Here is a 12,752-nt window from a genome sequence, read left to right on the forward strand (position 1 = left end):
ATTTTTTTTTTCTTCGGCCAGGAAGGATTGCACTTAACTTCAGCCTTCCTGGGTGTAGGGGTGCCTGCTCTCCTCTGTGTTTTCCCACTCTGTACCTCTCCCTTGGCCTTTCAGAATCCTTCCTTAACTGTAGCAGCTTTCTAATTCTCTACTGGGCCCTGGGTATGTGTCCAATCACTCACACAGGCCAGAGGCAGACATCAGGAACAGTGAGAGACAGAGAGAGACAGGAGAATATACCCAGGCAAGAAAAGAGACATGAAGTTGAACTTCTCAGTCCCCTACTGGGGTTCCAGAATGCACCCAGTGCCACAGATCCCACCCAGAGACAGCCTCCCTATTCCATCAGCCAGGCTACCTGCCCTGGGGGCAGATGAGGGACAGGACCCCAGTTCACGTCTTGGTCCCCGTGCGGTAAGCATCTCTCTCCCTCCCGATGGCTCCTCCACTCCTGACCAACTCCTGGAAAGTTTCCTCCCCGATTGTTCTGTGTGATCAGATCTGCAAGTTGCTCTCTAAGCTTCTTGTCACATTTTGACTTAATGAAGTGCAACTGCTGAGGGATTTGGGTTCAGCGCTCCGGTCTCCCGCACTCCCTTGTTGTCAGAAAACAGGGGTGGTTGGGGACGGCAACACTGCGCTGCAAGTCGTTATCATTCCGGTCAGTCTGTTTAACACAAAATTAAACAAAGAACTAATTAGTGCCTCATGAATTAATAAATGCACAGTTGCCAGGGAGGATGGGAGGGGAGAAAAAGGTGGTAGAAGGGAGATACTGGAGTTGTGGAGTTGGGGGGTTTTGGGGGTTCAAGGGAGGCTGGCCAGGGCGCCTTGAGAGATCTCAGGCAGGCGAGTGTGAGATGGATGGGACAGTGATGACGCCCCACTGGGTCCCTGGGCTAGCTGGGATGTGAGCTTTGACAGCCGAGTCCGCCCAGCGCCTCTCAGTGGAGGCTCGGGGTCTCTGTTCCTTGCCCCGTGGCCCAGCCCTGCTTAACCTCCACTTCATCCAGCTTTCCTCTCCGACTTCGACTTCGTCCCTTTTCACTCTTCTGACCTCTGCCCTCTTCCACCTCAGGAAGGCTCCCCCTTCCTCTCTACTGCCCCCATCTCAGTATGCCCAGCTCTCTGCAGACCACCAGCTTCTCACCATCTGGATGAGATGGGCATCAGAAGCCCATGGGGCAGCCCTCCCCAACTGCCCGATGCCCACCAGAGCCCTGTATCTGGCAGGGTGGGCTCTGCCCCCGTGGGCACCCTCCGCTCAGGCAGCCCAGCCAAGGCAGCGAAAGCTGGCAGAGGACCCAGCCCTTCTTAGGAGGACGTGTCAAGTACAATTAGCATTATCTGTCTAAATATGTCCTGGGAACAGGAGGGGGGGGTGGCGCGGCGGGACTGGGTGGCATTCCGGGAGCCCTGTACAAGGTCACCTCACCTCTCACAATCCCCCCAATCTGATTTGGGGATTACACAGCCTAAGGAAATTGGTGTTATTCCTCTTGCATCATTGATAAGCCACAAATGAAGGAGAGGGGAGAAAAAAACGTAATAAACAGGAAACCTTCCTGAGGATGGGTAGAGTTCTGAGGCCTGGGGGGTGGGGGTGGGGTGGCAGGGCCTGGCTCAGGGGAGGGCAGCTGGGCTCAGGTTGGCAGGCAGAGGGCTCCTTGGGTTTTCTGTCCACATGAGGAGTCTGTCTCATTTGAACCTGGCCCCTCAAACTCATGCTCTGGGCAGGAGGACCTGAGCCTGGCAAATTGCACTAATAGCAATGTAAAGACCCTCGACATTGTTGGACCATTTTCCCTCTCCCTATGTAGGCCCCCAGCATGGGCTGTTGTGACTCATCAGTAGGACCCCAGGGTGGTAGGTGTTGTTGGCAGTCTGTTCCTGGGAGTTGAGGCTTCTTGGTGCTGTGGCCCCTGGTCCACACTTGGCATCTGTCATTTTTATTTTCGGGGGCCAGGGGAAGAGAGTATAGGACTGGGTGTTCCTGTATTCTGTCATTGTCCCCAGGCTCTGCAGCTTGGCCACTGCAGCTCCCCAGGAGCATCCCCACCCACAAACTCTTATCTCTACCTCTGCGGAGGTGTGTGCAGTATGGTCTGACTTTTCTCTGATTGTTTGGGGTGTCCTCAGGACCATATTTCCGCTGTGATCAGCCCCTTCTGCTTTCTGAATATTTTCAAATTCTGGTTGGCATATTCTTAAATGGGTCAAAATCAGTGCCCACTCAATGTGTCTGTATCTTTCACTCCCTTGGCTGACCCTGGAGCATCAGCCCCTTGGCCCATAAGGCAGCAGGGAGTCCTTAGTCACACAGCAGGATGGAGGGCATCCTGCCTTGAAACACTAACAGGGCTCCTCTCTCTCCCTCCCCAGGATGAAGTAACGCCTCTGCTGCAAGAGAGGAGCCTCTAGGACCCGCTACGAGGTAAGGCCTGAGCCCACTCCCTGATCCTGGTGTTCATGCCCCCACTGGGGACCAGTCACCTGGTACAAATGTCACCCTGGACTGGGTCCAGTTGTGCTGAGCACCCAGGGAAGCTCAGGAAGATGGAGACGGGGAATTGGAGCCAAGCTGCCCATTTGAATCTGGCAGGAAAAGATGGCCCCAGTAGGAGTGTCTCAAATTGGCTCTTAGGCTGGAAATGGGCTGGGGACATGTGGATCACAGACTTTGGGCATGGAATGTGTTCAAGGCAGCGTAGGGCAAAGGGGCATCTATGGTGTCAGGACTTGGCTGCCCAGTGGTACCATGCCCAGCCCTCAGCAGCGTCATCTGCCAGCTGTGGCAGCTGCTGCTGGCTCTACCTGGAAGCTCTGCTTATAGCTTGTGCTTGGGGAACATTGTGGACTTGAAAGCCCTAGAACTCCAGCCCTGCCTCTCTCCGAGGAGGTTGCCAGCCCCCAGTGGTCTCCTCCTTCCTCCCTGAGAGGCTAGCAGGGAGGAGGCTTCTGGCCCTGAGGCTGCAGTCCTGCCTTTCCCCAGGCCCAGGGCTCCCCTAGCCTGGCCAGGCCTTCACAGGCTGTCTCAGTCCCCGGGTGGCTCAAGGAACCTGGGGCCACCGGGCCTCGGCCTCAGGCAGCGCCGTGTCAGAGGTGACCGGTGGAACGCCAGTGTTATGTAAATAGCGGGGCCTGCCCGGCGGGCTAGCTGGCTGGCTGTAGCCATCCATCATCCGTGCTCGGCGGGGCGGGGGACAGACACGGCACCGTGCGCCTGGCTCCAAACCTGTTTGTTTTCCCTTTGTCTCATGCATTTCGGGGGCCCGGCTGGGACCGGCTCCGGGTTTTGTCCTGCTGGCCCCCTCCCACAGGAGGATGGGGGAAGGGAGGAGATTCGTGAGACTCCCACCGCGGCATCCCTTTCGGACTTCAAAGGCTCCCCCAGCATTGTCTGTGCCGGCGGGCAGTGGCCCTGAAAACGTGATCAGAGGCGGCCGGTGTAGGGCAGACCCGGCCCGCGCCCTGCGCTCTCGCTGGGGCCCATAGATTCCTCCCTTTGCCGCCAGCACCACCCTGGTTACAGCTCTGCTCCCCGGGCCTCTCTCCTCGCCATTCTCTCCCCTAGTGCCCCTTCTGGCCAGCCTGGCCCCGCTGCCCCACTCCCATCCTCTCTTAGCCACAGCCTCACACCTCTCATGGCCTTGAGACTCCTAGAATGTTGAGAGCTGCATGTCTCCATCCCTCCATATCATCCATGAGAATCTGAAACATAGTGAAGGACTTCTTGGGTTGTTGGGAGCTGGGACGGACCAGTTCCTGGACATCTGTTTCCCATGCCAGCTCTTTTCTCTTTCCTTCTTTTTCTCCACCCTCTGCTGGTAATGAGAACATTTCTCCTGAGACCTCTGCCCAGCCCTTCCCTCCTCCTCTTGGCAAGGTCCAAATTGGATACCTCTGTCCCCAGGCAGTGGGAAGGAGTCCGGCATCCCGGATCCTGAAAGTCAGCCCTAGGTGCTTCCATTGTCTGAAGCCAGGCTTGGCAAAGTACAGCCCTCCAGCCAAATTTGGCCCACTGCTTGTGTTTGTAAATAAAGTTTTACTGGAACACAGCCACACCCACTCATTTGCATATTGGTTATGGCTGCTTTCCCTCTGCAATGGCAGAGTTGAGTAGTTACAACCAAGAATATTTGGCCCTCAAAGCCTAAAATATTTACTCTCTGGTCCTTTACAGGAAAGGCCTTTTAAAGTTTGCTGTCTCCTGCTCTGGAGGTTCTGGCTCCTGCCCTCTGCTTTTTTTTTTCAAGCGGAAAATATATATAACATGAAATTTACCATTGTAACCATTGTGAAGTGTACAGTCCCCAGCATTAAGTACATTCACAAAGTACAACCATCCTCCTGCCCTGTGCTCTTGTCTTCCATGGGTTTGCTCTGAGGGACCCCGGACTGCTTGCAGTCCTATTTGGGGCCACTGTCTCCTTCTCTGCTCTTCTTGGGATCTCATCCTTTGCTCAGTCCTACCTACCTAGAAGTCCCAGCTCATCCTCCCCTTGACAGCCACTGTTTCCTCAGAGCTCTTGTTCCCAGCTTCTCCGGAGCCCTGCATCTCTGTCCTGTGGCCTTTAGCAAGTTCTCAGATCTACAGTTTCCTCTTCTGTCAGGTGAGCAGAAGAATATCTACTTTGCAGAGTTATCTGACAAGTGAGTGAGTTAATGTAGCTGAAGGTGTCTAGCCTGGGGCCTGTCAGGTAGGAAGTGGCTGTGTTCCCTCCTTCTCTCATTCCTTTTCACCTCCCAGAGCCTGGGTCTCCCCCATACATGTCAGAGGTAGCAGCCATCCCTGGGCAGGTCCCACTGAGATCCCTACCCCTGTCCCCGGACCTCTGAGTCTGCCTTCTTGGAGAAGGTGAGGCCCCTCTCTCCTGTGGGCGCCATGGAAGAAAATGCCCCATGGGTAGTGACTGGGGGTCCTCGGAGTTCTCAGATCAGTCCTGGGTCCTCCACATCTGCTGCAGGGCCCTGGGCAGTTGTATAAGCTCTCTGAGCACCAGTTTCTCTATCTGTTAAAGGGAGTCCTGACCACCACGCTCTCTGTTGGCAGGTTTGTTGCAAGAGGAACTAGGATGCTTGGGGGAAAACTGTGAAGGTTGTGTTCATGGGTGCTGCTGAGAGTGAAGCAGGCCAAGGGAAGAGTCTGGGTCTGAACTTGGCCCATTCTAGGGGAGGTGGGATCCAGGTCACAGTTCTGGCTGAGAAGGCCATGGAGGTTACCAGGTGGGCACTCGCTCTGCATAGGGGCAGGTACCAAGGCTGCTCTGACACATTACCAGTGCTGTGAGCTAATCTGGGAGCCAGGCTCCAGGCCCTAGAGGAAAGGCTGGCAGGGAGGAGGAAGGAGGAAGGGGGAAGGAAAATGAAGCTGTGCAGCAGTCAGAGGTCTGAGATGAGAACTGTGTCCCTGCACAGTTCCCTGGCCACCGTCTCCTGCTGCTTCTGCTGCCGTCTCTTACTGTCCTCTTTTCATGGGCTCCTGGCCTTTGGTATATCTCTGCTATCTTTTCCAAGCCTTCTCTCTGCATCCCACTAGTTTCTCTTCCTCCTTGCCTTCCCACCACCCATACTGCCACCCCCAACTCCATGGCGCTCTCTCGCTCTCTCTCTCTCCTTTTCATCTACTCTGAAGGCTTTACTTTACTTCCTTGTCACCCTAATTGATTGCATTAACCTTTCAGCGTATTGGATTTCCTCGGCATCGTGCAGAGAGCCCTGCGCAATATGCTTATAATCTGAGCCATAATGGACAGTTTGCAGTCAACAAGCCCCTTCTCCCATCTCTGCTGTCGGTCCCATTGACATCTCTCTTGCCCGGGCCACCATGGCCACTTCCCCCACCGGCAGGGGTCAGGTAGTGAAATGGGGCTGGGAGGAAGCAGACAGCTTGGACCCTCCAATGGATTTCCCTGCCTCTCCCTTCCTCCCGGCGCTGCCCACAGCCCTGCTTCTGCTTTTCCAAGCCCCCTGGCCCAGGTCCTTGCTAGGCCTCTGGTCTTCGTGAGTCCTCTCGGCTCAGCTTTCTGCTCCTGGGACTCTCTGCCTAATGAGTGGCTGATGCAGCCAGCTTGGATTTGGGGAATAAAAGAGTTTCCTGGTTTCACCAGATGGTTCTCTGAGCAAACCGTAGCTCCCTCACTTGCCTGGGAGGCTTTGGGGAGAGATGATGGTGACCACTTCAGGAGGCAGAGGGTGGCTAAGAGGAAGAGTCTGAGATCTCTGGGCTTGTCTGGCCTCTGAACCAAACAGAGGCCTCTGAGGACCTTCTGGAAGCTGGGCCCACTCTGGAAAGGGTGTGGCAGCACCGGGGAGACAGAAAGAAGGGGATCTGCTGAAGTCAAGGGAAGAAAGACAAAGACTGTGCTAGGGCTGGCCGTGGGTGCTTGAGGCCACAGCCGCTCTCTCAGTGGGTGAGGAAGTGGGCCTTCGAACACCTGGTTTGGACCCTGTCTCCCGCATTGATCCTGGGATTGTGCGATTCAGGTGCTTGGTGGGAGATGTCTCAGAGTCTCTGCTTCCTGAAATCTGATGTTTGGCAGTAGCTTTGAGCAGACCCACCTGCCTTCGTCAAAGGGAGAGAGACTTGATACAGGTGACAGGGCGATAGGCTGGAGAGAATCCTCTGTGGGGCGGGATGGCTTGGCCTGGCATGGGAGTGGGGGTGGGGTGGCAGGAGAAAATGAGATCTGGCTTCTCAGGTTGGTAAGAATGGGCTCCCTTGGGTGGGTTCCCAGATGGGCACCTGTTCGTCCAGCATCAGGCAAAGGAGCCAGCCCATGCCAGCTGCCTGGTCCTGGGAGCTCAGCGAGTCCTGGCCCCATAGGTCCTGGCTGCGGCTGCTAGCCCTCAGACCCACAGCCCAGTCAGTGAGTCTTCATTCACAACAGGATGGATGTCGGGTTGAATACATTAGTGTCAGGCTGGAGGAGCAGGATGGAAGCTCCCCTTAGCCCTGGTGGTACTTCTTCTCTCCCCTGCCCTCTGCCCATCATCTTTTCCTTCTGACTCCCCCCCCCCACCCCCACCCCAGCCATCACTCCATCACTCTGAAGGGCAAGCTTTGGCAAGAGGGGGCCGGACCTAGGTTCTTCCTATCCTCTCCCAGGAATTTTGGGGGTGGGCAGAGGGCACAGCAGGGAGAAGCCAAGCAGCGAATTAAAGTTTGGTGATTGTCAGTGTCAGGAGAAGCTAAATAACCCTGTAACTAGTATGAAGGTGAATTCACGGTCTGCTGCACATGGAAAATATGAGTGTTCTGGAGACGGGGAGAGTGAACGGCAGAGTCTGCCTGCCACAGTGGGCAGCCTCCTCTCCAGGGACCCGGGCAGGGAGGCAGGAGGAGGGCCATGCACTCTCCCATCCCTGCCAGGGAGCAGCCACCCAGGAGCCTCGACCAAGTATTGGGGGTCCGGAGGGGTTGGTGCTTGACAACCTGCTGGCCCAGCACCAGGGACCCAGGTAGACATTTGTAAGCACCCAGCAGTATACATTCAGGAATACCAGCCCAGGCCCCAGGATGCCAACCCACCCGCCCAGATCCATATTAACTGGTAATCCTGATTGAGCGTTTACTCTGTGCCAGGCTATGTGCTAGGCCCTTATGACAACTCTGTGCAGTAAGTGCTATTATTCCTCCTTTTTGTCCCTGCTTCTTTATAACCACTTTATTGAGATATAATTCACATGCCAAGTGTACAATTCAGTGGTTTTTAGTATATTTACAAGGTTGTGCAACCATCACCACTATCTAATTTTAGAATATTTTCATTACCCCAGAAAGAAACCCTGTATTCATTAGCAGTCACTCTCCATTCCCCCCACCCTCTGCCCTAGGCAATCACTAATTATTATTCCCTTTGATGCTGAGAAAATGGTGGCTCAGAGAGGGTCAGTGACTTGATTAAGTTTGCACAGCCAGTGAGTGATAGAGCTGGGGTTTGAACTGAAGTAGTGGGACTCCAGAGCTGGTGCTCCATGAGGGACTGCCTGATGTCCTGGCTGTCCCTCCCATGTGCCCAGCCACATGTTTCTAACAGCATGGGCTCAGGCGCGTATGAGCACCATGCAAACACATAGACCCAGCTGGCAACATGCATCTCTCTCTCCAGGTACACTTGCGATTCCATACAGAAAAATCTCACACCCCTCAGAAGGACAGCCAGCCTCCCTCCTTCCCCAGCCAAGCTCCTGGAGGGAGGGTTGGCACAGGAACCAGCAGCAATGGGGACGCTTAAGTAGCCAATGAGATGTAGCTGGTTTTGGAGTTTCAAAATGAGAAATCCCCCTATCTCCTGTAACTGATAATTGTAACCGAAACAAAATGCCAGCACAACATTCCAGAACAGGTCCTGCCCAGGTTGGGGCCACAGGCTGGGCCAAGCCCATGGGGCCGCAGGACCAGCTCAGTTCCCTGCATCACGCTGTCCCTTTCCTTCCATCCTCTCTGACTCTCTTGCTTCTGTCCTGTCGTCTCATCCTTTTTCTTCTCAGCTGCCCCTTTCTTCTTCACACTCCCACTTTCCCACCCCAAAACCGAAAAAAAACCAACCAACTTTTGTGGCCACACTCTTGGACTTGCAAAATTTGGGAATTAATGTGAAACTGTTTCTGCCTCTGATAAGAGATAAATATGAGGAGCAGAGACAAAGGGAAAGGGAGACAGGAGAGACTGAGTCTGCTGGGTTTGGTTTGGGGTTTTTTCCTCCTTCTTCTCTCTCCCTCCAAAGCGGAGGATCCGGCCGGGCCAGTTTGGATATTTATTAAGAAAAAGCCAAAGATAATTAACTTTTTTGTTTTTGTTTTGTTTGCGGGTGCCTCCCCTGCTGGCACTCCTGACTGCCTGGCAAATTAAACCTGCTCCCTGCTCCCTGGGTGCTGGGCTGCCGGTAACTCTGCTGCTGGCTGCCCTGAAACTGCCAGGCCTGTCAGCTGCCCACCCAGCCACCTAACTGGGGTTTCAGACCTAGGGTCCCTTTATGCCACCACCGATGCCACCTCCCTAGGCTCTTCTGACTCCCAGCACAGCCTTTAGAGTGGGGTAAGTGGCCTGCGGGGGGTGAGAAAGGAGGGCTGCTGTTGGGGTTCTGGCCAGCACTTCCCTAAAAGGAGATGGGGTGAGGGAATGAGCTCTCCCACGGGGCAAGGGCAGGCCTTCTGGCCAGTTGAGGGCTGGCAGCTTCCCCGAGGAGGGTAGGGAGAACAGAGAATGAGCTGGAAGTGCAGAGAGACGCCAGAGTTGGGCCATGTTGATCCCCAGCTCTTCTCCCAGGAGGCTGGGACGCTGCCAGGACTCATGGCCCCTGGGAATGCTCTGGAGAAGACTTGGGGCCCCAGAGCCATCCTGTGATATCTGTCCACCCTCAACACTGGCCTCTGTCCTACTCCCACTTCCGACCCAGCCCAGGCTGTCTAGGGGCCCAGGGGGGTGGCTGAAGAGCTGGTGCTTGGGTAAGAAGCTGGCTGCCTCTGCTCTGCTGCCCCAGAACCATGCAGAGCCCTGAGGCCAAGCTGTGACCTCAGCCCAAGCCTGGTCCATGGGCCAACAAGGTGGCCATTATAGACCTCTTGAGGGGGTAGAGAATGGAGGGCATCTCAGTAGCCAGGACAGCCAGTGAGGAGGGTGGATCCTCTCTAGGGGCCAGCCCAGCCCCAAGCGGCTTGGGGTTGGAGGTGTGGTTTGCCCCCCTGCTAAATTAATATGCCTCAGCCCCTCCCCTGATGGGGCCCTCTCTTCTGGCCCCTGGCTTCGTCCCCAACCCAGCAAGTAGGCAGCAATGTGAGGTCCTTTCAGGTGGGGAATCTGCTTTGGAGCTGGGCACAGAGAGGAGGGCATTTTTCAAGGATTTGGCTGGCCCCCTTTTTTTCTCTGAAATATAAGGATGTGCAATTTTTTTGGTTTCAATTTAGCATTGGAGAATTTTATAATTTAGTAATTAAAATCTCTGATAGGCTTTAGAAATTGCGGCTAATTGAATTTAATGGGAAGATGATTTTCAATTTTATTTGATTACCGGGACCCCTGGCATCGGTATTTATGGGAAAAAAATGGGAAATGTGCTGTGTGGGCTAAGATGGCATAATTGAATTAGGGATAATCGGATTTCTCCGTCATGAATTTCACTATAATTTTCCTATAATTTTCCATTAGATATCTAGTTTACAAATATTCACAAAGAAATGAAGCTCTTTCGGAATGGAGATTGCTGGCTAACAGGATTACGGGGCCGAGCGTGCGGCTGTGCCAGCCCCGATCCCGCCATAATGCAATCCCTGTATCTGCCTTACACTTGGCTTGAGCCTGGCCTCAGCCCCTTGCTCCGCCACCCACTTTGCTGCTCCCCTCTGCCCTTTGTTCCTTCTTTGCCCCTGTTTACCTCCTGCCCTGACACTATGGCGTGCCCTGCTGGCCGACTACCCCTTCCCCATGCCACGGTGTCTGGGCTCTGCCCTGCGTCCCCACTATGCTTCCCGTCCACACTTGACTTGCTCGCCACTCTCCCTGACCCCCTCCCTCTGTTAGCCTGGGGAGTGCACTCACACGCAAGCACACGGACTCCCTCGCAGGTGCGAACATGCTTGTTCACATGCACACACAGTCCTTTGGCCAAGGCTTCTGTGCGCTGGCCCAGTCGCCTCAGAGGGAACCAGTTTATTGGGATCCTGGGGTGGAGTGCAGGAACAAAAGGAGCTTTGTTCAAGTTTATGTGAAAGTCACAAATTCAAAATGAGAGCAGATAAAGCATGAGATACCTGGTGTGTAAACAGGCTGGTGAGTGAGAAGGCCCCAGGCTCGGGAGGGAGAGAGGATGAGTGGGCAAACTGGGGGAAGCTTGCCTGGGGAGAGCTGACAGTTTTCCCTGGGCTCATGTGAGGGGCCTGATGGGTGGGATTGTGTGCAGGTCTCCACTTTTTCTCTTGGGGGAGAGGTGGGGAAAGGAGGAGCTAGTGGCTCTGGGCCCAAGGCCTCGAGACCAGGAGGAATTGTGGCATTGGGCTTTCTGTCCCCCAGGTCTTAGGCACAAATGTCCTCACTGTGGCCTGGCCTCAGTGTCTAAGAGGTGTCACCACATCAGGGTACTTGAGGCAAAAATGGGCCATAGCCTCAGAGATGCCAGAGTTCTGGGCCTCTCCTGTTCATAAGAGCACACACCCAAAGAGAAAGAGAGAAATCTGGGGACCGCTCCACTACACAGCCCCTGACTTATACCCCATGAGCTCCATGCCTCAGCTTTCTTCTCTGACCGTCTCAAATCATAACACCAAGATGGCCTCATTTTCTGCGCCTCGCTCGCCTGTTCCCCTCCACAAAGCCCCCTCACTCTTGGGCAGGGCCTCTTAAACCTGCAGTGCCTGATGTGGCCCTGCTCGTGGCCGAGCAGAGGCTCTCCAGGCAGCCCACACCTCCCTCCACCATGACTGCGCTTGGTGGGACCCTTGAGCTAGCCCTGTCTGCTTCCTTCCAGCAATCTTAGCTCTGTCCCTTCAGCCATTCCTCTCCAGCTTTTGTCCACCAGAGGCCCCAAAGTTACTGTGCAGCCAATCCAGTTGGCCTTGCCTAGGTAACTGGAAGGCATGCCCTCCCATGCCCTGACCACCATCAGCAGAAGCCCAGAGGACATTCCGAGGCAGCCAGCTGGCCATGTGGGTCACGTATGCAGGGAGCTCCCCATACATGTGGACATCCTCAAATGCACCCAGATATCAGCTTTCCACCCCTATGTCTTCAGGCCCAGTTGCCCAGATGGGGAAGCAGACACTAAGGACTGGGGTTTGGGATTGATTGCCTGTTATTACAGCCCAAAGCTGTAAGCCTTCCTTTGGGGAGTCATGGGTGGGAATCCCCAGAGGCATGTGTGTACCCCAGAGCAGATTTGGACGCAGAGATGCCTCTCTGAGATCCTGTGTGGGGAGCAGAAGCTCATGGTCCCCTCTGCCTGGTTGCCCTGTGCCAGCAGTTGTACCAGCCTCTGGGTAGCACAAGGCTTGGTTTAAGGAGCTCTGCTCCCTTATTCAGGGTTTCAGGGGCAGGGGACGCTCAGTGAAGCTTCTAGGCCTCTCCAGCTACTCTTCTTACATAGGGATGGGGCAGGCCTGAAGGGTGGAGGGTTGTGTGACAGCCAGGAATGGGGTTTGCCAGGAAGGCATCGGGCCTGGCAGTTGAAGAGGGAAGGGATGCTAACCTTCTCGTGAGGTCATTTGGGAGGAAAGAGCAATCAAGAAAAAGAAGAACAACAAGGGGAAGGTGGGAGAAAGAGTAGATTCTTAACTGCCTGACTTCTTTGCCTGGAGGCCTCCTTGGACCCCTCCCTTTGCAAAATACAAATATTGCAAAAATAGGCCAGCACCATTTTGCTGAATGCGGCCCCAAGCCCAGCGAGAGCCCGGTCCTGTTCTCCCCTGAGTGAAGGCCTGTGGCCTCCGCTGACTCCAGGGAGGGGAGGAAGGCGGCCGAGTGGGCACAGAAGGGACAGAGGGAGAGCTAGTGACAGCTCCAGGTACTTCAGCAGCAAAACTGCCCACGTTCCCGCCGGCCTGGCTGCCTCATTCCTTGACATACACCCCCAGTGGGTAACTTGGGTCACTAAAATTTAAGGAATTTCAACATGGCTACCCGCAGCAGGGACGTCTGGGGACGGAGAGCCACCAGAGCGCTTTCTCTGGGGGAGAAGGAGGAGCAGCAAGGAGAGAAGGAGGCGCCGTGGTCCCGCGATGAGCCGGCAGGCAGGGAATGCGGCCCTTGTAGCTGTCGG

At 55.0% G+C, this 12,752-nt stretch overlaps 1 protein-coding gene across 4 annotated transcripts in view; it reads left to right on the forward strand.

Moving 5' to 3' along the window:
- Positions 1 to 12,752, forward strand: part of CASZ1 (castor zinc finger 1) — a 150,295-nt gene that overhangs the window by 79,475 nt on the left and 58,068 nt on the right. For all 4 annotated transcript variants that reach the window (XM_070511103.1, XM_070511100.1, XM_070511101.1 and 1 more), the window contains one exon: positions 2,383 to 2,434. The gene's annotated coding sequence lies outside the window, so the exon portion shown is untranslated. The remainder of the gene's footprint in view (positions 1 to 2,382; positions 2,435 to 12,752) is intronic.

Source organism: Equus asinus, chromosome 5 (genome assembly GCF_041296235.1).
Source record: "Equus asinus isolate D_3611 breed Donkey chromosome 5, EquAss-T2T_v2, whole genome shotgun sequence".
NCBI lineage: Eukaryota > Metazoa > Chordata > Mammalia > Perissodactyla > Equidae > Equus > Equus asinus.